The following is a 23,623-nucleotide window of genomic DNA, read 5'->3' as shown; positions in this document are numbered from 1 at the left end:
TTGCATGACCGAGCAATAAACAGAGTGCCGATTTGTAACAAATGGCCTGGTCTTTAGGGGGGTATAAACCTGTGGTCCTTAAGTGGTTAAGCAGACTGTGATTGTCTACTGTTGTGACTTAAATGAAGATCAGATCACATTTTATGACCAATTTGTGCAGAAATCCATATCATTCCAAAGGGGGAACATATTTTTTCTTGCAATTGTACATACTGGCAGAAGGACTCTCCTTCTTATAGGTATATTTCATCTATTTATTTATTTTTTTATGCGAGAGCTCCGTATTTAAAGGGACCGTGATCATATGATTATTATTGGGTGTATGAAGTTTTTTTATTTATTTATTTGTGTTTTATTGTTATGTATGTATGATAAATTAGTAAAAACATATGAAAATTTCTGTGAGCCAGCCATTTATTTGATTTACAGATGTAAAGATTATCTTAACTGTGCCCTTCACAGTAGTAAAGTCATAGCAGCTTTTGGAAGCAGGTTACTTTACTGACTTTAATGCTTGGTCATGCAGACTCTAGGTTCCCTAGTTCTCTCCTTTGACATTTTCCTTATCTCCTTCTGGAGATCATAAACAGAACATTGAGTTTCTGTAGCTTTCTGGGCTTAAAAAGAGGGAACATAAGGCACAGCTTCCTCTTTCTTCAAACACATAATCTCCACTCCTACTACCTTAGCTGGGGGTGTATACTGGATTCTCACACAACTTTCTGCAAAGGCTGAGCCAGAATTGTTAACCCTGGCATAGCTATACTGGACACAATACATGGCATAACATTATAACACATTATACTATAGAAGAGAAAACGCTGAAGAACGCTGCTCATATCGGTAGAAGGACTACAGTAGAGGTAAATTAGTTAATTATTTATTACTGGTAAAATTACAAGTTTCAGGGCCAGACAGGCCATTTCCTCAGATTACAACTGATAATAGATATTTGGGGCTATTTATCAAACTGGTGTAAAGTGGAACTAGCTTAGTTGCCAATGGCAATTAAACAGATTCCACCTTTCATATTTGAAAGCTCCTTTGTAAGATGAAAGATGGCATCTGATTGGTTGCTATGGGCAACTAAGTCAGTTCTACTGTACACCAGTTTGATAAATGACCTAATTGTTTGTAATCTAAGGAAAGGGCCTGCCCGGCCGTGAAATGCATAATTTTACCTTTATGAAAGATTAAATAATATAGTTACCTCTACTGCCATCCTTCCCCTGATACAAGCAGTGCACTTTAGCCTTTTCTCTTCTACAGTTGATCCTTACAGTCGACTTGTCCAGGCTCCAATTCCCCAGCGCAGCAGCCTAGGGTGCTTGTCCCGTTCTTCTGCGTGTTGTGTTCCCATCACAACATCATAAAGTGAGCATATCTGCTTCACTGCTCTCTCTATTCTCAGTGGTCCTACCTATGTGCACTTCTCTCCCTTCTATAGTTATAACATATTAAATAACTAACCATTTACTGATAACCCCTTGCTATAGGGTACCACACCTCCAAATCAGTTTCTAGATGAATCATAGAAAATGGGTTCAAAACATTTTCACTTTGGTATCTTACCCCTGCAAAAATCCATATTTTTTCACTTTGTATACCCAGACACCTGCTGGAAGCATGGCACTGAGATAGGAACCTATCTTCAGATGTAGTGGTCTTGTTCCATAACGGTACTCTTCTGGAAAGATGTCCATGAATCAACTTATAAAATTTGTGCCATATCTCTTTCATTGATGATGGTCACCATTGGCCAGTTGGTCATTCATATGTTCTCGGATTCTTTTCACCCAGGGGACTATATCTAGCCAGGCATCTCTTGGCTGCAGCTCGTCTTCTCATGTCCATTTCCTGGGAGTCAAACAATTCATCAGTTGTATCAGAATAGATACTACAAGCCCAGGTGGAACACAAGAGGTTCACTAAATTTAACACCATGTGGGCCAAGTATAGAAACTTCAACTTTACCTGTCACTGTACCTTCTGTGACAGAGGTTAGAAGATCGGAGATACTGACTGCACGTGAGGTTAATTGACAGTCTTTTGATTCTGTGTTGTTGCTTGGTAATGACAGCACCTCTTGTCAGGTGCAGCCCGTGGTCATTACTGCATTTCCTACTTAGTTTGGTCTCACACTTCATACCATGCGGTTGATATTCTCTGCTTGGATTTGAAAGAGTTGGTGTGTGGACCTTACCTGTGTTCCTGCTCATTCATTTTCTTTAAGATAAGTTGTACTGCTCTTTGTATTTGGTTGTTCCCCTGTGATTGTTGTTTCTAGGCCTCAGGGAGATGCTGGTTTGTTCACCTGGGAAGGAGCCAGTAGTCTCATTCCCTGCCACTATCTAGGGCATTTCATGGCTCCTAAGGTCTAGGTTCCAGCGTATGTATTTTCCCATCTTCAGGGTCTATACATACTGACAGGAATCAGGACCAGATTTAGGGGATTTCTAGGAGGTGACCTTTTCCCTCTCCCTAGCCTTGAGGCTTAGTTCTGTGTCCCTCCCCTCCCCTGTATTCATGACATTATCAACTGTCAAAAGAAAACGCCATTTTGTTCGGATCAGCGCATCTATGGATCCTATGTCTGCACTGGTCGGATAGATGCAGGGTCTGTCTTTGGAGGTAGCTGACCTCCACACAACTGTCTTGCAGATTCAGAGACCACAGGCAGCTGGTTCCAGTGGTGGGTACCAGGCCTGCCCTGAATCTAAGGTTGCCCTACCGGACAGATTTTCCAGGGGTAGCGACAATTTCATTCGGTTCAGGGAGTCGTGGAAATTGTACTTTATGCTGCGTCCGTACTTTTCTGGGAATGAGAGTCAACGTGTGGGTATGATCATTTCATTGCTTAAAGGTGACGCCCAGTCTTGGGCTTTTTTTCTGCCGACTGGATCACAGTCCCTCCAGTCGGTAGATACATTTTTTAGAGACATGGGTCTTATTTATGATTACCCGGATCGGATCTCTCAGGCCAAGACCAATTTACGTGGTTTACGGCAGGGAGAGCGATCCGCAGAGACCTATTGTTCTGAATTTAGTCGATAGTCTACGAATACGGAGTGGAATGATCCTCCTCTCCATAGCCAATTCTGTCAGGGAGGCTGAAGGACGCGTTGGCCTTTCATGAAAATCCTCAGTCATTGGAAGCAGCTATGTCCCTTGCTGTACGTCTTGATAGAGACACCTGAGAGAGAGATCTTCCTTTGACACTTATGGTGGAGAGACACCTGTGGTTACGCCTTGTGACGAGCCTATGCAGTTAGGAGGAGCTACTCCTGGAACTGCTGGCAAGAGCTTTGGTCATATGAAGGAAGTCTGTTTTTGTTATGGAAAGAAGGGACATTTTGTGAATATATGTCTGTACATTCAGCGTCAAGGTGAAAACAAAAAAACAAGTTTAATTCACAACTTACTATTGGTGGTGTGGAGCCCGAAAACGTACTTTTTTAATTTACTGGTAGTACTCGATTTCTCCTGTCATCCGTGGGGACGCTAGACTCCAAAACTTTGAGAATTGAGGTGTTTATTGACAATGGGGCAGGGGTTACACTAGTTGATGGTCAGTTTTTTCGTATGCATGGTTTGACAACAATTAATTCCGCTCCATTCACTCAAAAATGTTTATCACAAATTGTGCAGGAAATCAGTTTAAAGGTGGGTGATTTTCATCAAGAATCCATCTTGTGTTTTGTGCTGAAGGGTCTGTCTGCTTCGGTGGTGCTAGGTTTACCATGGTTAAGTAAATATAACCCTACCATCGCTTGGCAAGTGAGACAGATTCTTGATTGAGTGATTATTGTATAGACAAATGTCTTAGCACATCACTTTCTGTTATAACCACTAAAGCTGTACCTTCCTTTATTTCTGATTTTGCTGATGTATTCTCTGAAAGTGGAGACCAGGAGTTACCCACACATCGAGAGAATGATTGCCCTATCAACCTTATTCCCAGAGCTAAATTGCCCAAATCTTGGTTGTATAATCTTTCTGAACACGAAAAAGCAGCCATGCGAGAGTATATCACCGAGAGTTTGGCTAAGGGACATATTAGACCGTCCAAATCACCAGTTAATGCTGTTTTTCTTTGTTAAGAAAAAGGACGGAACTCTTAGGCCATGTCTGGATTTCCTTGAGCTTAATCGCATTACTGTCCGTTATCCCTATCCCCTTCCTTTGATCCCAGATTTGTTCAATCATATTGTCGGTGCCAAGGTGTTCTCGAAGTTGGATTTGAGGGGGGCATATAATCTGGTAAGGGTCAAGGAGGGGACAAATGGGAGACGTCCTTTAATACCCCTGAAGGTAGCATAGTAACATAGTAACATAGTACATAAGGCCGAAAAAAGACATTTGTCCATCCAGTTCGGCCTGTCATCCTGCAAGTTGATCCAGAGGAAGGCAAAAAAAAAAAACTGTGAGGTAGAAGCCAATTTTCCCCACTTTAGGAGAGTAAAAAATTTCTTGTCTGCGGACCGCATGCAGAGGACTTGCTCCCCCAGTTATAGACACGCTACAGTGTCTGAGTTTGGAGCCTTTTCACCCATTTAGGGTGTGGGTGGGTGCGGCTCACAACTTTATTTTACCTCACAATGCTTTTGTGATACCACTATGGAGGCATGTGAGAGCCTGGCTGTGAGTTAATTGCACTGTTCAGACGCTGTTCACACACCACGGCAGTTTAGTGGTAGGACCCCATGCGTGCTGAGACACTGTGACGTGGTGCATGAGGGGCTCCGATATGTTCCTGACTGGAAGATATTGGCAAAGTTCTCAGCTTTTAACATCGGCCTGAGGAATTAGCTAGTATTGTCAGTTGCATATCATTTTGGTGCATTTTTTGCAGTGAATTGTGTATGTATATTTTTTCATCTGCACGATGTATCATTTTGTGTAAGATGTTCTTGTGGTGCATGCGGTCCGTGCCAGCATCCTCCATTGTACGCATTTTTTGCTGGGGATTGCCGTTGTTTGCGGACCGCATGCGGAGGAATTGCTACCCCAGTTATAGACACGCTACAGTGTCTGGGTTTTGAGCATTTTCACCCGTTTAGGCCACTTTTTTTAGTGAGTTTTTGTCCTTATGTGTATGGAATGTGCCACTTTATTTTGTTGGTAACATTCTTTTGCACCTGGTAGCTTCTGTGTCACATGGTCTGTTGTGGGTGCGGCTCACAGTTTTTATTTTACCTCACAATGCTTTTGTGATACCACTATGGAGGCATGTGAGAGCCTGGCTGTGAGTTAATTGCACTGTTCAGACGCTGTTCACACACCACGGGCAGTTTAGTGGTAGGACCCCATGCGTGCTGAGACACAGTGACGTGGTGCATGAGGGGCTCCGATATGTTCCTGACTGGAAGATATTGGCAAAGTTCTCAGCTTTTAACATCGGCCTGAGGAATTAGCTAGTATTGTCAGTTGCATATCATTTTGGTGCATTTTTTGCAGTGAATTGTGTATGTATATTTTTTCATCTGCACGATGTATCATTTTGTGTAAGATGTTCTTGTGGTGCATGCGGTAACCCATCGACAGCCCCCCTCCAGATCCAGCCTCAGGTAACACCTAGACCGACAGGTGTCTGACTACATCGGGTTTACGGCCCATGTGGACGCTCTGAGAAGTGAGGAACCCCTGGACTGCTGGGTGTGCAGGCTTGACCTGTGGCCAAAGCTGGCACAGTTTGCCATGGAACTCTTTGATTGCCCCTGGTCCAGTGTCCTGTCCGAAAGGACGTTCAGCGCAGCAGGGGGGATCGTGACTGATCAGCACACTTGCCTAGCTCACGACAATGTGGACTACCTCACATTTCTAAAAATGAATGAGGCATGGATCTCGGAGGAATTCAACACCTGTGATGACCACGTTTAATTGAATTTCCTCATGACAGCCCACAAATATCCGCCACCACCCAGAACAAATAATGGTCCCTGTCTTATGTATATTCAGCGGCATAAAAGTCAGGGAGGAATTCAACATCTGTGACTATCACGTGTCATTGAATTTCAACTATTATCATTTGGTTTTTTTTCAAGAGGGGGGATTTTGTTAGCCATCTTTTTAATCCAACTTTATATTTTTGGTTCTTTTATACATGTGTATTTGACATCTATTTGTACTGGCCTGCAGTAAAATTTATATCCAGTGACCATTTAATATACCTCCAGCCACATAATCACTTGATGTTTTCTGTCAGGTGAAGTCCTAATTTTTGGGGCCTGTACTTCCATGGCTTAAAATAACATTTTTCTAGGCTCCGGCAGGCCACATTTTTGATTTAAGACGCATAAAAATGGTCCCTGATTAAATTATTATAATTTTTTTTGTGGGTATTTTTGCCAATGTTGTGGGACGATTCGTGCACTTCTTGTAAATATTTGGTGGCTGCAATAATGACCTAAAGGTTTTTCAGGTACGCCTGCCATTAAAGTCAATGGTGTCCGCCAAGAACTTGCGGTTTGCGAACATTTGATCGCGTTCGTGAATCATCCCAGCCTATGTTCGCCCATCACTATGTACTATCCCTCAGCATTGTAACATATTTCATATAGTTTACCTTTATTCATTTGTTGGCTACTTCTATTGAATTTTTATAGACAAATACTGTTGTATTAACTTACCTTCATAATTATATTTTTTTATATCTTGTTTTACGTGTCCCTGCTTTACTTGTTTTAACCTGTACATTTTGAAGAAAAGACAATTATCGGAACAATATATGCAATGACTTTATTGAAAGTACAATCAAACACCTACAGAGTTTATGAAACAGTTCTAAGTCATTTTAAATGAGAAATTGCATAAACATGTCTTTACATGACTCTGCTTCAGTCACAGGAATATCATTAATGTACAAAAAAAGTATATTTGGTTAATATCATGGTTGCGATTAACCACTAATGCATATATCAAATAATTGTGAAGATTTTTCTGCTATAAAGGTGTGGCCATCACATCTTTTTCTAGGCATTTTTTTAGATTCTAAAAAAGTGTTTTTGTAATGGTTTGTTTTTCTCAGTTTTTTTTGCAGATTTTTTTTTTTTTATAGACTATGGGAAAATGACTGAAAAAATTCCACACCCAGAACATGCTGGGATTTCAAAAATAACCAATGGATCAAAAATGCAAGAGAAATATTGTAAAATGCCAGTACAGAAAATCAGTGTTTGTAGGGTTTTATAATGTCATGTTGGCCAACATGCTGCATCTGGTTGTAGCAATGTATTTACTAAAAAAAGATTTTATATATATATATATATATATATATATATATACACTGCTCAAAAAAATAAAGGGAACACTTAAACAACACAATGTAACTCCAAGTCAATCACACTTCTGTGAAATCAAACTGTCCACTTAGGAAGCAACACTGAGTGACAATCAATTTCACATGCTGTTGTGCAAATGGGATAGACAACAGGAGTAAATTATAGGCAATTAGCAAGACACCCCCAATAAAGGAGTGGTTCTGCAGGTGGTGACCTGACCACTTCTCAGTTCCTATGCTTCCTGGCTGATGTTTTGGTCACTTTTGAATGCTGCCGGTGCTTTCACTCTAGTGGTAGCATGAGACGGAGTCTACAACCCACACAAGTGGCTCAGGTAGTGCAGCTTATCCAGGATGGCACATCAATGCGAGCTGTGGCAAGAAGGTTTGCTGTGTCTGTCAGCGTAGTCTCCAGAGCATGGAGGCGCTACCAGGAGATAGGCCAGTACATCAGGAGACGTGGAGGAGGCCGTAGGAGGGCAACAACCCAGCAGCAGGACCGCTACCTCTGCCTTTGTGCAAGGAGGAACAGGAGGAGCACGGCCAGAGCCCTGCAAAATGACCTCCAGCAGGCCACAAATGTGCATGTGTCTGCTCTAACGGTCAGAAACAGACTCCATGAGGGTGATATGAGGGCCCGACGTCCACAGGTGGGGGTTGTGCTTACAGCCCAACACCGTGCAGGACGTTTGGCATTTGCCAGAGAACACCAAGATTGGCAAATTCGCCACTGGTGCCCTGTGCTCTTCACAGATGAAAGCAGGTTCACACTGAGCACATGTGACAGACGTGACAGAGTCTGGAGACGCCGTGGAGAACGTTCTGCTGCCTGCAACATCCTCCAGCATGACCGGTTTGGCATTAGATCAGTAATGGTGTGGGGTGGCATTTCTTTTGAGGGCCGCACAGCCCTCCATGTGATCGCCAGAGGTAGCCTGACTGCCATTAGGTACCGAGATGAGATCCTCAGACCCCTTGTGAGACCATATGCTGGTGCGGTTGGCCCTGGGTTCCTCCTAATGCAAGACAATGCTAGACCTCATGTGGCTGGAGTGTGTCAGCAGTTCCTGCAAGACGAAGGCATTGATGCTATGGACTGGCCCGTCCGTTCCCCAGACCTGAATCCAATTGAGCACATCTGGGACATCACGTCTCGCTCTATCCACCAACGTCACGTTGCACCACAGACTGTCCAGGAGTTGGCAGATGCTTTAGTCCAGGTCTGGGAGGAGATCCCTCAGGAGACCGTCCGCCACCTCATCAGGAGCATGCACAGGCGTTGTAGGGAGGTCATACAGGCACGTGGAGGCCACACACACTACTGAGCCTCATTTTGACTTGTTTTAAGGACATTACATCAAAGTTGGATTAGCCTGTAGTGTGTTTTTCCACTTTAATTTTGAGGGTGACTCCAAATCCAGACCTCCATGGGTTAAAAAATGTGATTTCCATTTTTTTTTTGTGTGATTTTGTTGTCAGCACATTCAACTATGTAAAGAACAAAGTATTTCAGAAGAATATTTAATTAATTCAGATCTAGGATGTGTTATTTTTGTGTTCCCTTTATTTTTTTGAGCAGTGTGTATATATATATATATATATATATATATATATAAAATAATAAATTAGTGTAGTGTGGAACCACCATTATGTTGTTTTGAACATAATTATTCATCTTGGAGCATATATATTTGTAAAATCTTGTGGGGGCCTTATCTATCAAAACTGTCTGACAATAAAACAGGCCAAAGCAACCAGAACACAATGTTCATTTCTTACATTGTACTGCAAAAAAAATAAAAAATTAATTAAAGCTGAAAGACCAGTTTTTTTCTTTAGGCCTCATTTGTCAAAACAGAAAACAGACTTTGTTGTCTATGAAAATTAATCATAGTATAGTTTTATTTTTTCCAGAAAATTTTCACCCCTGAAAAACATATTTTCCATATAAGATTTTAATTGTGCAAAAAAATACTACAACATTAAAACAAGACAATGATGGACTTGCTTTTTTTTCACCCCTTTTAAAAAAACTGTAATGCAATGTAATAAATAAATTATATGTACCCCAAAATAAAACCAATAAAATTTTAAACTAATCCTTTAAAAAAACAAGCCCTCATACAGCTATTTCAATAGAAAAATTAAAAAGTTATGGCTCTTTGAAAAAAATCTTGGTTCAATAAGGCCCAAAATATCCCTTAAAGTCGTTGTCCTGCTTCTGCCATTTCTAACTGTCCCTGTTGTACCTGTTGAAAAACTCATACTTACCTGCTCCCTAGCTACCTTCAGCAATTTTCTGGTCCTCATCTTGTAAACTTCAAGATATATAGGGTCACATGCATCCCTCTCCACTCTCAATTATGACATGTCCCTAAGTGGCCTATTGAGCCAATGACAGCTCTCAGCGATACAGTGGGGTAAAAAAGTATTTAGTCAGCCACCAATTGTGCAAGTTCTCCCAATTAAAAAGATGAGAGAGGCCTATAATTTTCATCATAGATACACTTCAACTATGAGAGACAGAATGGGAAAAAATAATACAAGAAATCACATTGTAGGATTTCTAATGAATTAATTGGTAAATTCCTCGATATAATAAGTATTTGGTCACCTAAAAACAAGCACAATTTCTGGCTCTCACAGACCTGTAACGTCTTCTTTAATAAGCTCCTCTGTCCTCCACTCGTTACCTGTATTAATGGCACCTGTTTGAACTTGTTATCAGTATAAATGCCACCTGTCCACAACCACAACCAGTCCTACTTCAAACTCCACTATGGCCAAGACCAAAGAGCTGTTGAAGGACACCAGAAACAAAATTGTAGACCTGCACCAGGCTGGGAAGACTGAATCTGCAATAGGCAAGCAGCTTGGTGTGAAGAAATCAACTGTGGGAGCAATTACTAGAAAATGGAAGACATACAAGACCACTGATAATCTCCCTCGATCTGGGGCTCCACACAAGATCTCACCCCGTGGGGTCAAAATTGTCACAACAATTGTGAGCAAAAATCCAAGAACCACACAGAGGGACCTAGTGAATGACCTACAGAGAGCTGGGACCAAAGTAACAAAGGCTGCCATCAGTAACACACTACGCCGCCAGGGACTCAAATGCTGCAGTGCCAGAAGTGTCCCCCTGCTTAAGCCAGTACATGTCCGGGCCCATCTGAAGTTTGCTAGAGAGCATTTGGATGATCCAGAAGAGGATTGGGAGAATGTCATATGGTCAGATGAAACCAAAGTAGAACTTTTTGGTAAAAACTCAACTCGTTTTATTTGGAGGAGAAAGAATGCTGAGTTGCATCCAAAGAACACCATACCTACTGTGAAGCATGGAGGTGGAAACATCATGCTTTGGGGCTGTTTTTCTGCAAAGGGACCAGGACAACTGATCCGTGTAAAGAAAGAATGAATGGGGCCATGTATCGTGAGATTTTGAGTGAAAACCTCTATCCATCATTAAGGGCATTGAAGATGAAACGTGGCTGGGTCTTTCAGCATGACAATGATCCCAAACACAACGCCTGGGCTAAGTGGTTTTGTAAGAAGCATTTCAAGGTCCTTGCGTGGCCTAGCCAGTCTCCAGATCTCAACCCCATAGAAAACCTGGTCTCCTTATCATAATGTGGTGAGGGTGGCTTAGAAACACCAATTGCAACAAAATGTATTTGCAATGATGTTTAAAAGTCGTAAACCTGGGGTTTATGACTTTTTTATGTAAGAAAACTGGCCTATGGGGTATATAAATCTCTTATATTGACCAGTTTCTATGGCATTTCTTAGTTGGGAAAAAATGCCAGAGCAATTTCATGTCTGTTAGATTGAAAAAAAAAAAATAAAATCATAAAAGCAACTTGTGCTTTTCACAATACTGCATGCATTTTTATTGTGACATTTGCTCTTCAGACACGTTTGAATGGCACATTTTCTTCTGACTTTGTTTGCATATAGAGAAGGGGATGAAAATACATGAAAAAACTTCTACTTTAAGTTGGCATCATTTTGTAAATGTCATTTAATTTTTTAGGATGTTAGAAGGCTAAGAATTTTAGAAGCAAGAATTTTAGGACCAGTTCAGGTCTGAAGTCACTTGTGGGGCTTACATAGTAGAAACCACCCATAAATTATCCTATTCTAGAAACTACACCCCTCAATAGAGATGGCCTTGCGGTTCGCCCAGCGGTCGTTTAGTGGCGAACTTTGCGTGTTCGCGATTCGCCGAACATGCGAACATATGGAGAAATTTGCGCCCGCCATATTCTTTTACATTATGAAGAACTTTGGCCCATGACACATCCATCAGGTGGTACAGGACAGCCAATTGAGACATTTCAGCACATGGACATACCTCCTACCTTATAAATAAACCTGATCTGGCTGCCATTTTACATTCAGTGTTTTACCAGTGTAGGGTAAAACGCTAGCTAATAGGGCCACAAAAGTCATTTTAAGGACTAGTATAGGTGTGCTATCGATATGTGTGATACACAGAGGGGTGCAATATACTTATAATATACTTTTATAATGAGTCAAAAACACATAGATCTATATAGTGATCACCTGGAAGTCTGGGGCATAAGGGGTAGGGGCTAACTATGGCCATTTTTATATAGGGTAAGGGGTACGTACGGGGTCGCTCTTATCAGGGCGGGTGATCTGTGGTTAGGCCATCAGGGCCAGAATAGCACCCCACTGTAGGCAATATCAGGGACAGTTCTTTGCCCACCCTGTCCTTCAATACCACACCCAGGGATAGAGGTTTTTTGCTTTCCGTCCGGGATTCATGGATGTGCACTGGAACCCCCCGGATTGTGGGAAAAATATTTCCTTCTGGGGACCTTCCAGTGCAGTTTGCCAATGGCCACCAATTTATATTGCAGTAGTTGGCGGGCCAGCAGTTCCGACAAGCCAGCAGTCAGCCGTTGGGCAAGAGGATTATCCGGAGTCATAATTTTTTTACGCTTGAACATTTGGGCCACGTAAGCCTGCCTTGTGCCAGATGAACGCAACGACGGCACGGTGGAGTGGAGGACAAATGAGAGGCGAAGGAGGAGAGGCAGGATGTGGAGCACCAGGATTTTGGCTTTGTGGGTTCTGACGGCGTTGCTCCCACTGGGCTCGGTGATGGGAGGCCAGGTGCCTTCTTAAGGCGGTCATCCCTAGGTGAGTGTTGGGCTTACCACGACTTATGCATTGACAGCACAGGCTGCAGATGGCCGCACTATTATCAGCAGCTGACATGTTTAAAAAAGCCCACATCCCCGAAAAGTTTAAAGTCCCCCTCAAACCCTGCTCTTCCTCCTCCTTTCCCCAGCAACAATCCTTCTCTGACTCCTCTTCAGACTCCTGCTGACTTGTCTCACATGGAGTCAGGGCCGGCGCCACCAGTAAGGCGACTTAGGCAGTCGCCTAGGGCGCCATTTAGCAGGGGGCGCCCGTTGCAGTGTAAAAAAAAAAAAAAAAAAAAAGAAAAAAAAGTTGGTTATATAAGTTTGGCCGGCCGACCGGCCGGCGGCGCCCCTCATGCTGCGCCTCCTGAGCGCTTGCCGCTCTAAAGAATCTCCGGCCGCCGGCTCAGTGCTGCGCAGCCAGCCTGCGCCTGCTGTCATTCTGTGTCCCCACTGTGCTGTGTCCGTGCCGTGGCCGAGCTCTGTTGGGTCCACGGTACAGGAGCTTTTGTTTCCTGTACCCGGCCGGACTGACAGGAAGTGTTCACTTAGTGTGCACTTCCTGTTATTCCGGCCGGGTACAGGAAACAAATGCTCCTGTACCGCGGACCCAACAGAGCTCGGCCACGCTACACTAGAGGTGACGGGGGGAGGGGGGCTGGCTGCAATGAGAGTGACAAGGGGGGGCTGGCTGCAATGAGAGTGACAAGGGGGGGCTGGCTGCAATGAGAGTGACAAGGGGGGGGTGGCTGCAATGAGAGTGACAAGGGGGGGGGCTGGCTGCAATGAGAGTGACAAGGGGGGGGGCTGGCTGCAATGAGAGTGACAAGGGGGGGCTGGCTGCAATGAGAGTGACAAGGGGGGGGGTGGCTGCAATGAGAGTGACAAGGGGGGGCAGCAATGAGAGTGACAAGGGGGGGGCTGCAATGAGAGTGACAAGGGGGGGCTGCAATGAGAGTGACAAGGGGGGGGCTGCAATTAGAGTGACAAGGGGGGGCTGCTGCAATGAGAGTGACAAGGGGGGGGGCTGCTGCAATGAGAGTGACAAGGGGGGGGCTGCTGCAATGAGAGTGACAAGAAGGGGGCTGCAATGAGAGTGACAAGGGGGGGGGCTGCAATGAGAGTGACAAGGGGGGGCTGCAATGAGAGTTACAAGGGGGGGGCTGCAATGAGAGTGACAAGGGAGGGGGGGCTGGAATGAGTGTGACAAGGGAGGGGAGGGTAAAATGAGAGTGACAAGGGAGGGGGGGGTAAAATGAGTGACAAGGAAGGGGGGGCTGGAATGAGTGTGACAAGGGAGGGGGGGAGAAGAGAGTGACAAGGGAGTCCCCAGAGCCAGACTGCAGCCAGAGACCAGATCATCTTATTGTCCTGGTGGTAAGTAGACAATGCAATATGTTTATTATGTAATTGTTTAGTTATTAATACTACATTGGAAACTAATTTACCTCACATTTAGGGTCCATTCTCACATCCATGTGTGTTTTGCGGATCCACAAAACACGGACAGCAGCAATGTGCGTTCCGCATTTTGCGGGCACTAAGAGAATATGCCTATTCTTGTCCGCTATTGCGGACAAGAATAGGACATGTTCTATTTTTTTTCAGGATCAGAATTGCGGATCCCATAGAAATGTATGGGTCCGCAATTCCGTTCCGCAAAAAGAGACAGCTACAAGAAGCTGGATTAACCCTAAGGGAAACATAGCAGTTCTTTTAATTTAAAAGCTGAGAAAGGGGTTGAACATATGTGATGTCATGATATGGGCAGATCATCTGATAAGGGGGGGGGGCGGCAATTTTTATCTTGCACCGGCCCTGCATGGAGTAGCCCCCCCTGGAAATTCATTCACCATTGTGACTTCCTCATCTTACTGCCCCTGCTCCTCGACTGCTTGATCAATGACACAACGCAATGCACGCTCCAAAAAGAAGGCATAAGGTACAATGTCACTGATGGTGCCCTGGCTGAGACGAACCAGTTTGGTGATCTTATCAAATAGCCACAGAAGTCTGCATGCATCGCGCATGAGCAGCCACTGGTGATGTGAAAAGAAACCAAGCTCCTCAGAACCTGTCCTGCTGCAGAGTTTGTACAGGTAGACGTTAATGGCAAATTGCTGCTGGAGCAGCCTATTAAGCATATACAAAGTGGAATTCCAGTGCGTCGGGCTGTCACAAATCAGACATCTGAAAGGGCAGGTTGTGTCGCCGCTGTATGTCAGCAAGATGAGCCATGGCCATGTAAGATCTTCTAAAATAGCCATAGATTTTACTGGTTTCTCACAAGACGTCCTGGACCCCGGGGTATTTGGCAACGAATTGCTGCACGACTAAGTTCAGGACGTGTGCCATGCTGCACGACTAAGTTCAGGACGTGTGTCATTTTGCCCTGTTTCAGCGCGCTCAGCAGATTGGCAACGTTGTCGGACACCACTTTACCAACAGTCAAATTGAGTGGAGTTAGCCGCTAATCGGCCTGTGACGGCAGAGCTGAAAGCTGTGCCGGACCGGTGAGGCTCTTGGCTTCCAGGCACAACAGAAGCAGCACAGCATGGCAACGTCTCACCTGGCACGTCAAATATGTTCAGGGGAGCTTGGGGGGGTGTAGCGAAGAGGCAGTAGCAGTGGAAAAGGAGGAGTCAGCCGAAAAGGAGATGGAGGATGGAGTAGGAGGAGGAGAAGAGGCAGGCCTGCATGCAATCCGTGGCGGTAACACCAAATCAACACGGTTGCCACGGGTTCCATGCTTGACAGCCGTCAGAAGGTTCACCCAGTGGGCAGTAAAAGTTATGTACCTTCCCTGCCCATGTTTGCTAGGCCACGTGTCTGTGGTCAGATGGATCTTGGCCAGAGATATATTAACTTATCGCTGAACGTGGCCATAAAGATCAGGGATGCCCTTCTGGGAGAAATATTTCCTTCCAAGGACCTTCCATTGTGGTGCGCCAATGGCCACAAATTTTCTAAAGGCCTCCGAGTCCACCAATTTATTTGGCAGTAGTTGGCGGTCTAGCATTTCTGACAAGCCAGCGGTCAGCCGTTGGGCAAGAGGATTATCCGGCGTTATAATTTTTTTACGCTCGAACATTTGGGCCATGGATGCCTGCCTTGTGCCAGATGAATGCGACAACAGCACGGTGGAAGGTGGAGTGGAGGACAAATGGGAGGAGAGGAGAAGGAGAAGAGGCAGGACGTGGAGCGCCGGGAGTGTGGATTTGTGGGTTCTGATGGCATTGCTCCCATTGGCTAGGTGATGCGAGGCCAGGTTCCTTCTTAAGGCGGTCGTCCCAAGGTGGGTGTTGGGCTTACCGCGACTTATGAATTGACAACATAGGCTGCAGAAGCCCACACTGCGGAGTAGATCTTGGTACTGTCGTCAGACTGCTGGTGGCGGCCGTTGCTACCTCCTCTTCTTCATCCGATGCCAAGAATAGCTGCGTATTGGTAAGGTCTGGGAATGGATGGAAAAATAATTCCTCTGACTCAAGTGGAGGGGCTATGGTGGTGGTGTCTTTGGTGGTGCACATAGCAGACAGTGAGGAGGGTGCAGATACAGAGGATGAGGAGGCTGCAGAAGCGGAAGGCTGAGTGAGCCTCTCAACCAACTCTGGTGCGTCCTTTGACGTAATCGCATGCTCCTTCTCCAACTTCCCTCTTAGGCCCCGGCCTGGTGCATCTGCCCGACCTCTACCACCCCTGCGGAATGGCATGCCTCTTCCTCTGCCTGTCATTTTCAAAATGATCCTGTGCCAAATTCCCTAGAGAAGATCAATAATTGTGGAAGCAGGTAAATCTCAGGCCTCAATCAGGATTTGGTGGAAGCCGGTATATCGCACCCCTCAAATCAGTATTTTATGGAAACAGGTATATAGAACACCTGAATCAATATTTGGTGCAAGCAGGTATATTGCACGCCTTAATCTGTATTTGGTGGAAGCAGGTATATGCAACCCTTCAATCAGTATTTTGAGGAAGCAAGTATATTGCACCCATCAACCAGTATTTTGTGGAAGCAGGTTTATAGAACACATGAATCAATATTTGGTGGAAGCTGTTTTATTGCACCCCTCGATCAGTATTTTGTGGAAGCAGGCATATCAAACCCCATAATCAATATTTTGTGGAATCAGGTATATAGTACCCCTTAATCAGTATTTTGTAGAAGAAGGTATATCCCACCCCTCAATCAGTATTTTGTGGAAACAGGTATAGAGAACACCTGAATCAGAATTTGGTGGAAGCAGTTATATTGCACTCCTTAATCAGTATTTAGTGGAAGCAGGTATATAGAACACCTGAGTAGAGTTGAGCGAACACCTGGATGTTCGGGTTCGAGAAGTTCGGCCGAACTTCCCGGAAATGTTCGGGATCGAGATCCGAACCCGACCCGAACTTCGTCCCGAACCCGAACCCCATTGAAGTCAATGGGGACCCGAACTTTTCGGCACTAATAAAGCTGTAAAACATGCCAGGAAAGAGCTAGAGGGCTGCAAAAGGCAGCAACATGTAGGTAAATCCCCTGCAAACAAATAGGGAATAGTGGATAGGAAAATGAATAAAAATAAAATAAATAAAAATTAACCAATATCAATTGGAGAGAGGTCCCATAGCAGAGAATCTGGCTTCACGTCAGCAGAGAATCAGTCTCCTTATGCCATAGCAGAGAATCTGGCTTCACGTCACCCAACACTGGAACAGTCCATTGTCAGATATTTAGGCCCAGGCACCCAGGCAGAGGAGAGAGGTCCCGTAACAGAGAATCTGGCTTCATGTCAGCAGAGAATCAGTCTGCATGTCCTAGCAGAGAATCATGCTTTACGTCACCCAACACTGGAACAGTCCATTGTCAGATATTTAGGCCCAGGCACCCAGGCAGAGGAGAGAGGTCCCGTAACAGAGAATCTGGCTTCATGTCAGCAGAGAATCAGTCTGCATGTCATAGCAGAGAATCAGGCTTTACGTCACCCAACACTGGAACAGTCCATTGTCAGATATTTAGGCCCAGGCACCCAGGCAGAGGAGAGAGGTCCCGTAACAGAGAATCTGTCTTCATGTCAGCAGAGAATCAGTCTGCATGTCATAGCAGAGAATCAGGCTTTACGTCACCCAACACTGGAACAGTCCATTGTCAGATATTTAGGCCCAGGCACCCAGGCAGAGGAGAGAGGTCCCGTAACAGAGAATCTGGCTTCATGTCAGCAGAGAATTAGTCTGCATGTCATAGCAGAGAATCAGGCTTTACGTCACCCAACACTGGAACATTCTATTGTCAGATATTTAGGCCCAGGCACCTAGGCAGAGGAGAAAGGTCCCTTAACAGAGAATCTGGCTTCATGTCAGCAGAGAATCAGTCTGCATGTCCTACCAGAGAATCATGCTTTACGTCACCCAACACTGGAACAGTCCATTGTCAGATATTTAGGCCCAGGCACCCAGGCAGAGGAGAGAGGTCCCGTAACAGAGAATCTGGCTTCATGTCAGCAGAGAATCAGTCTTCATGTCATAGCAGAGAATCAGGCTTCACGTCACCCACAGTAAACTAAAAACCAAACAAGTGGAATGGTGTATCAAAAATATCATTTATTATAAAATATAAAAAATTGGAGAACAGGATGGTATACAGTACACGGAGAAGCACAAGGCCAGTCACATCAAAAACACCACCAATAAGCTGCGCAATGTGAGGCACGTATAGGTACAACCCAAAGGTAAAGCTAAGGCTCTGGGATAACCGGAATGATATAGCATATAATGGTCACCCCATATAGGGAATAGTACACAAGGTACCACAGACCAGATATGGTAAACCAAAAGCCGTAGCTAACATACACGGAATTATATAGGCACCACAACCGGCCAATGATAATGACGCAATTAATATGAATCGCTGGCTGGAATCAAAAATGCTGACGTGTGCCTAAGTACAGAGGACCCAATGTGGATACATGCAGGGGTGCCCTGTACATAGTGTGGAACCGTGCTAGTAACGGGACGTACCTGAAGACATGGTGGTGGGATGAATGACAGGCCCTGAGCGCGAGACCTCGACGCGCGTTTCCCCTCAGCGGCTTCGTCAGGAGGTACTATATGATAAGTGAGCAGGGTATATATAGAGTATAATGGGGATGGGACGATAGAAGAGAATAACCTGGATGCGGCACATCTGCGGACCACACAATCGGGCGCGGGAAGCCCCATGATATGCGGCGGCATCTCTCAGCGCGTCCACATCCGCGCATGCGCGGCGCTTGCAGACGTCAAGGAGCGCGTCGAGATGACGTCGCACAGCGCATGCGCACCCCGCGACCCCGTGGAACGCAGATGAACCGCAATCTATGGCTCTAAAAGAGAACCTGGGGATAAACATAGTCGCACGGTTACTATGACGCTGCCACAAAACGCACACCCGCTGCATCCACACTGGGTCCCGCATACACAGACAATATCCTATCAACAAAGAGAAATCCGCCAGTGAGCATAACGTGAAAATATGATAAGTGCAAAAATAAATAATTAGAATGAGGGCATGAATGGGGGCATGATCACGTCACCCACCACTGGAACAGTCCATTGTCACATTTTTAGGCCCAGGCAGAGGAGAGAGGTCCCATAACAGAGATTCAGGCTTCATGTCAGCAGAGAATCAGTCTTCATGTCATAGCAGAGAATCAGGCTTCATGTCACCCACTGGAACAGGCCACTGTCAGATATTTTTAGGCCCTGGCACCCAGACAGAAAAGAGGTTCATTCAACTTTGGGTTGCCCCGCAATATAATGGTAAAATAAAAAAGTGCCCTGGAGTACAATAATATATTGTTAAGGGGAGGTAGTTAATGTCTAATCTGCACAAGGGATGGATAGGTCCTGTGGGATCCATGCCTGGTTCATTTTTATGAATGTCAGCTTGTCCACATTGGCTGTAGACAGGCGGCTGCGTTTGTCTGTAATGATGCCCCCTGCCGTGCTGAATACACGTTCAGACAAAATGCTGGCCGCCGGGCAGGCCAGCACCTCCAAGGCATAAAAGGCTAGCTCTGGCCACGTGGACAATTTGGAGATCCAGAAGTTGAATGGGGCCGAACCATCAGTAAGTACGTGGAGGGGTGTGCACAGGTACTGTTCCACCATGTTATTGAAATGTTGCCTCCTGCTAACACGTTCCGTATCAGGTGGTGGTGCAGTTAGCTGTGGCGTGGTGACAAAACATTTCCACATCTCTGCCATGCTAACCCTGCCCTCAGAGGAGCTGGCCCTGACACAGCTGCGTTGGCGACCTCTTGCTCCTCCTTTGCCTTCGCCTTGGGCTTCCACTTGTTCCCCTGTGACATTTGGGAATGCTCTCAGTAGGGCGTCTACCAACGTGCGCTTGTACTCGCGCATCTTACTATCACGCTCCAGTGCATGAAGTAAGGTGGGCACAATGTCTTTGTACCGTGGATCCAGCAGGGTGGCAACCCAGTAGTCCGCACACGTTAAAATGTGGGCAACTCTGCTGTCGTTGCGCAGGCACTGCAGCATGTAGTCGCTCATGTGTGCCAGGCTGCCCAGAGGTAAGGACAAGCTGTCCTCTGTGGGAGGCGTATCGTCATCGTCCTGCGTTTCCCCCCAGCCACGCACCAGTGATGGGCCCGAGCTGCGTGGAAGGCCAGCCCGCTGTGAACCTGCTTCATCCTCATCCTCCTCCACCTCCTCCTCATCCTCGTCCTCCTCGTCCTCCAGTAGTGGGCCCTGTCTGGCCACATTTGTACCTGGCCTCTGCTGTTGCAAAAAACCTCCCTCTGAGTCACTTCGAAGAAACTGGCCTGAAAGTGCTAAAAATGACCCCTCTTCCTCCTGGGCCACCTCCTCTTCCATCATCGCCCTAAGTGTTTTCTCAAGGAGACATAGAAGTGGTATTGTAACGCTGATAACGGCGTCATCGCCACTGGCCATGTTGGTGGAGTACTCGAAACAGCGCAACAGGGCACACAGGTCTCGCATGGAGGCCCAGTCATTGGTGGTGAAGTGGTGCTGTTCCGCAGTGCGACTGACCCGTGCGTGCTGCAGCTGAAACTCCACTATGGCCTGCTGCTGCTCGCACAGTCTGTCCAGCATGTGCAAGGTGGAGTTCCACCTGGTGGGCACGTCGCATATGAGGCGGTGAGCGGGAAGGCCGAAGTTACGCTGTAGCGCAGACAGGCGAGCAGCGGCAGGATGTGAACGCCGGAAGCGCGAACAGACGGCCCGCACTTTATGCAGCAGCTCTGACATGTCGGGGTAGTTGTGAATGAACTTATGCACCACCAAATTCAGCACATGCGCCAGGCAAGGGATGTGCGTCAAACCGGCTAGTCCCAGAGCTGCAACGAGATTTCGCCCATTATCACACCAGGCCGGGCTTGAGGCTCACCGGCAGCAACCACTCGTCGGTCTGTTGTTCTATACCCCCCCACAACTCCTGTGCGGTGTGGGGCCTGTCCCCCAAACATATGAGTTTCAGAATGGCCTGCTGACGTTTACCCCGGGCTGTGCTGAAGTTGGTGGTGAAGGTGTGTGGCTGACTGGATGAGCAGGTGGAAGAAGAGGAGGAGGAAGCTGAGTAGGAGGAGGAGGAGACAGGAGGCAAAGAATGTTGCCCTGCGATCCTTGGCGGCAGAAGGACGTGCGCCAAACAGCTCTCCGCCTGGGGCCCAGCCGCCACTACATTTACCCAGTGTGCAGTTAGGGAGATATAGCGTCCCTGGCCGTGTTTACTGGTCCACGTATCTGTGGTTAGGTGAACCTTGCCACAGATGGCGTTGCACAGTGCACACTTGATTTTATCGGATACTTGGTTGTGCAGGGAAGGCACAGCTCTCTTGGAGAAGTAGAGCCGGCTGGGGACAACATACTGTGGGACAGCAAGCGACATGAGCTGTTTGAAGGTGTCTGTGTCCACCAGCCTAAATGACAGCATTTCATAGGCCAGTAGTTTAGAAATGCTGGCATTCAGGGCCAGGGATCGAGGGTGGCTAGGTGGGAATTTATGCTTTCTCTCAAATGTTTGTGAGATGGAGAGCTGAACGCTGCCGTGTGACATGGTTGAGATGCTTGGTGACGCAGGTGGTGGTGTTGGTGGTACATCCCATGTTTGCTGGGCGGCAGGTGCCAACGTTCCTCCAGAGGCGGAGGAAGAGGCCGAGGCGGCGGCAGCAGCAGAAGAGGCCGAGGCGGCAGCAGCAGAAGAGGTAGCAGGGGGAGCCTGACTGACTTCCTTGTTTTTAAGGTGTTTACTCCACTGCAGTTCATGCTTTGCATGCAGGTGCCTGGTCATGCAGGTTGTGCTAAGGTTCAGAACGTTAATGCCTCGCTTCAGGCTCTGATGGCACAGCGTGCAAACCACTCGGGTCTTGTCGTCAGCACATTGTTTGAAGAAGTGCCATGCCAGGGAACTCCTTGAAGCTGCCTTTGGGGTACTCGGTCCCAGATGGCAACGGTCAGTAGCAGGCGGAGTCTCTTGACGTCAGGTGTTCTGATTTTGCCCACTGCTCCCTCTTTGTCTTTTGCTACGCTGTTGGCTCCGTCTCACCACTGCCTCTTCCTCCGAACTGTGAAAGTCAGTGGCACGACCTTCATTCCATGTGGGGTCTAGGACCTCATCGTCCCCTGCATCGTCTTCCACCCAGTCTTGATCCCTGACCTCCTGTTCAGTCTGCACACTGCAGAAAGACGCAGCAGTTGGCACCTGTGTTTCGTCATCATCAGAGACGTGCTGAGGTGGTATTCCCATGTCCTCATCATCAGGAAACATAAGTGGTTGTGCGTTAGTGCATTCTATCTCTTCCACCCCTGGGGAAGGGCTAGGTGGATGCCCTTGGGAAACCCTGCCAGCAGAGTATTCAAACAGCATAAGAGACTGCTGCATAACTTGAGGCTCAGACAGTTTCCCTGATATGCATGGGGGTGATGTGACAGACTAATGTGCTTGGTTTTCATGCGCCATCTGTGCGCTTTCTGCAGAAGACTGGGTGGGAGATAATGTGAACGTGCTGGATGCACTGTCGGCCACCCAATTGACTAATGCCTGTACCTGCTCAGGCCTTACCATCCTTAGAACGGCATTGGGCCCCACCAAATATCCCTGTAAATTCTGGCGGCTACTGGGACCTGAGGTAGTTGGTACACTAGGACGTGTGGCTGTGGAAGAACGGCCACTTCCTCTCCCAGCACCAGAGGGTCCACTAACACCACCACGACCATGTCCGCGTCCGCGTCCCTTACTAGATGTTTTCCTCATTGTTACCGTTCACCACAATAAGAAAAATATTATTCGGGCCAATGTATTGAATTCAAAATCAGGCCTTTTTTTTACAGACACCTAACACTATCTGGCCATCTATTTAGGTACCGTATTACACTAATACAGGCACATCAGTAATGACAGATTTAGCTGAATACAAATTTGAGGCCTATTATTTAGGCGCTGGGTGACAGGTATACGTTTACGGACAGAATTAGACTTGGATCTGCACTGTAGCGTGTGTGTGAAGTTCTTGAGAATGACCCTATCAGCACCTTGAATCTAATCTAACCTTTTAGGGATAGATTTAAAGTAGGCCTGATACAGCAGAAACCCCTAATTTTGAGAATTGCAAAATTGGGAATTGTTTTTCAACCCAGAACAAAAACTGTGCTTTGACGGACACTAAATAACTTGACCAGCTAAAACAGTAATGACAGATTTGGATGAATATAAATGTGAGGCCTATTTTTTAGGCGCTGGGTGACAGGTATACGTTTAATCACAGAATTAGACTTGGATCTGCACTGTAGCGTGTGTGTGAAGTTCTTGAGAATGACCCTATCAGCACCTTGAATCTAATCTACCCTTTTAGGGATAGATTTAAAGTAGGCCTGATACAGCAGAAACCACTAATTTTGAGAATTGCAAAATTGGGAATTGTTTTTCAACCCAGAACAAAAATTGTGCTTTGACGGACACTAAATAACTTGACAAGCTAAAACAGTAATGACAGATTTGGATGAATATAAATGTGAGGCCTATTTTTTAGGCGCTGGGTGACAGGCTCAGCTTGTAGTATATGGCCAAAAAATAACCACACTATTGATGGTTAAATGCACTTGGGGGACAGGCTCAGCTTGCCCCTGATGTAGTATATGGCCAAAAAATAACCACACTATTGATGGT

Source organism: Bufo bufo, chromosome 2, assembly GCF_905171765.1.
Source record: "Bufo bufo chromosome 2, aBufBuf1.1, whole genome shotgun sequence".
Taxonomy (NCBI): domain Eukaryota; kingdom Metazoa; phylum Chordata; class Amphibia; order Anura; family Bufonidae; genus Bufo; species Bufo bufo.
The sequence above is the reverse complement of the archived record's forward strand: the minus strand, read 5'-3'. Positions refer to the sequence as shown.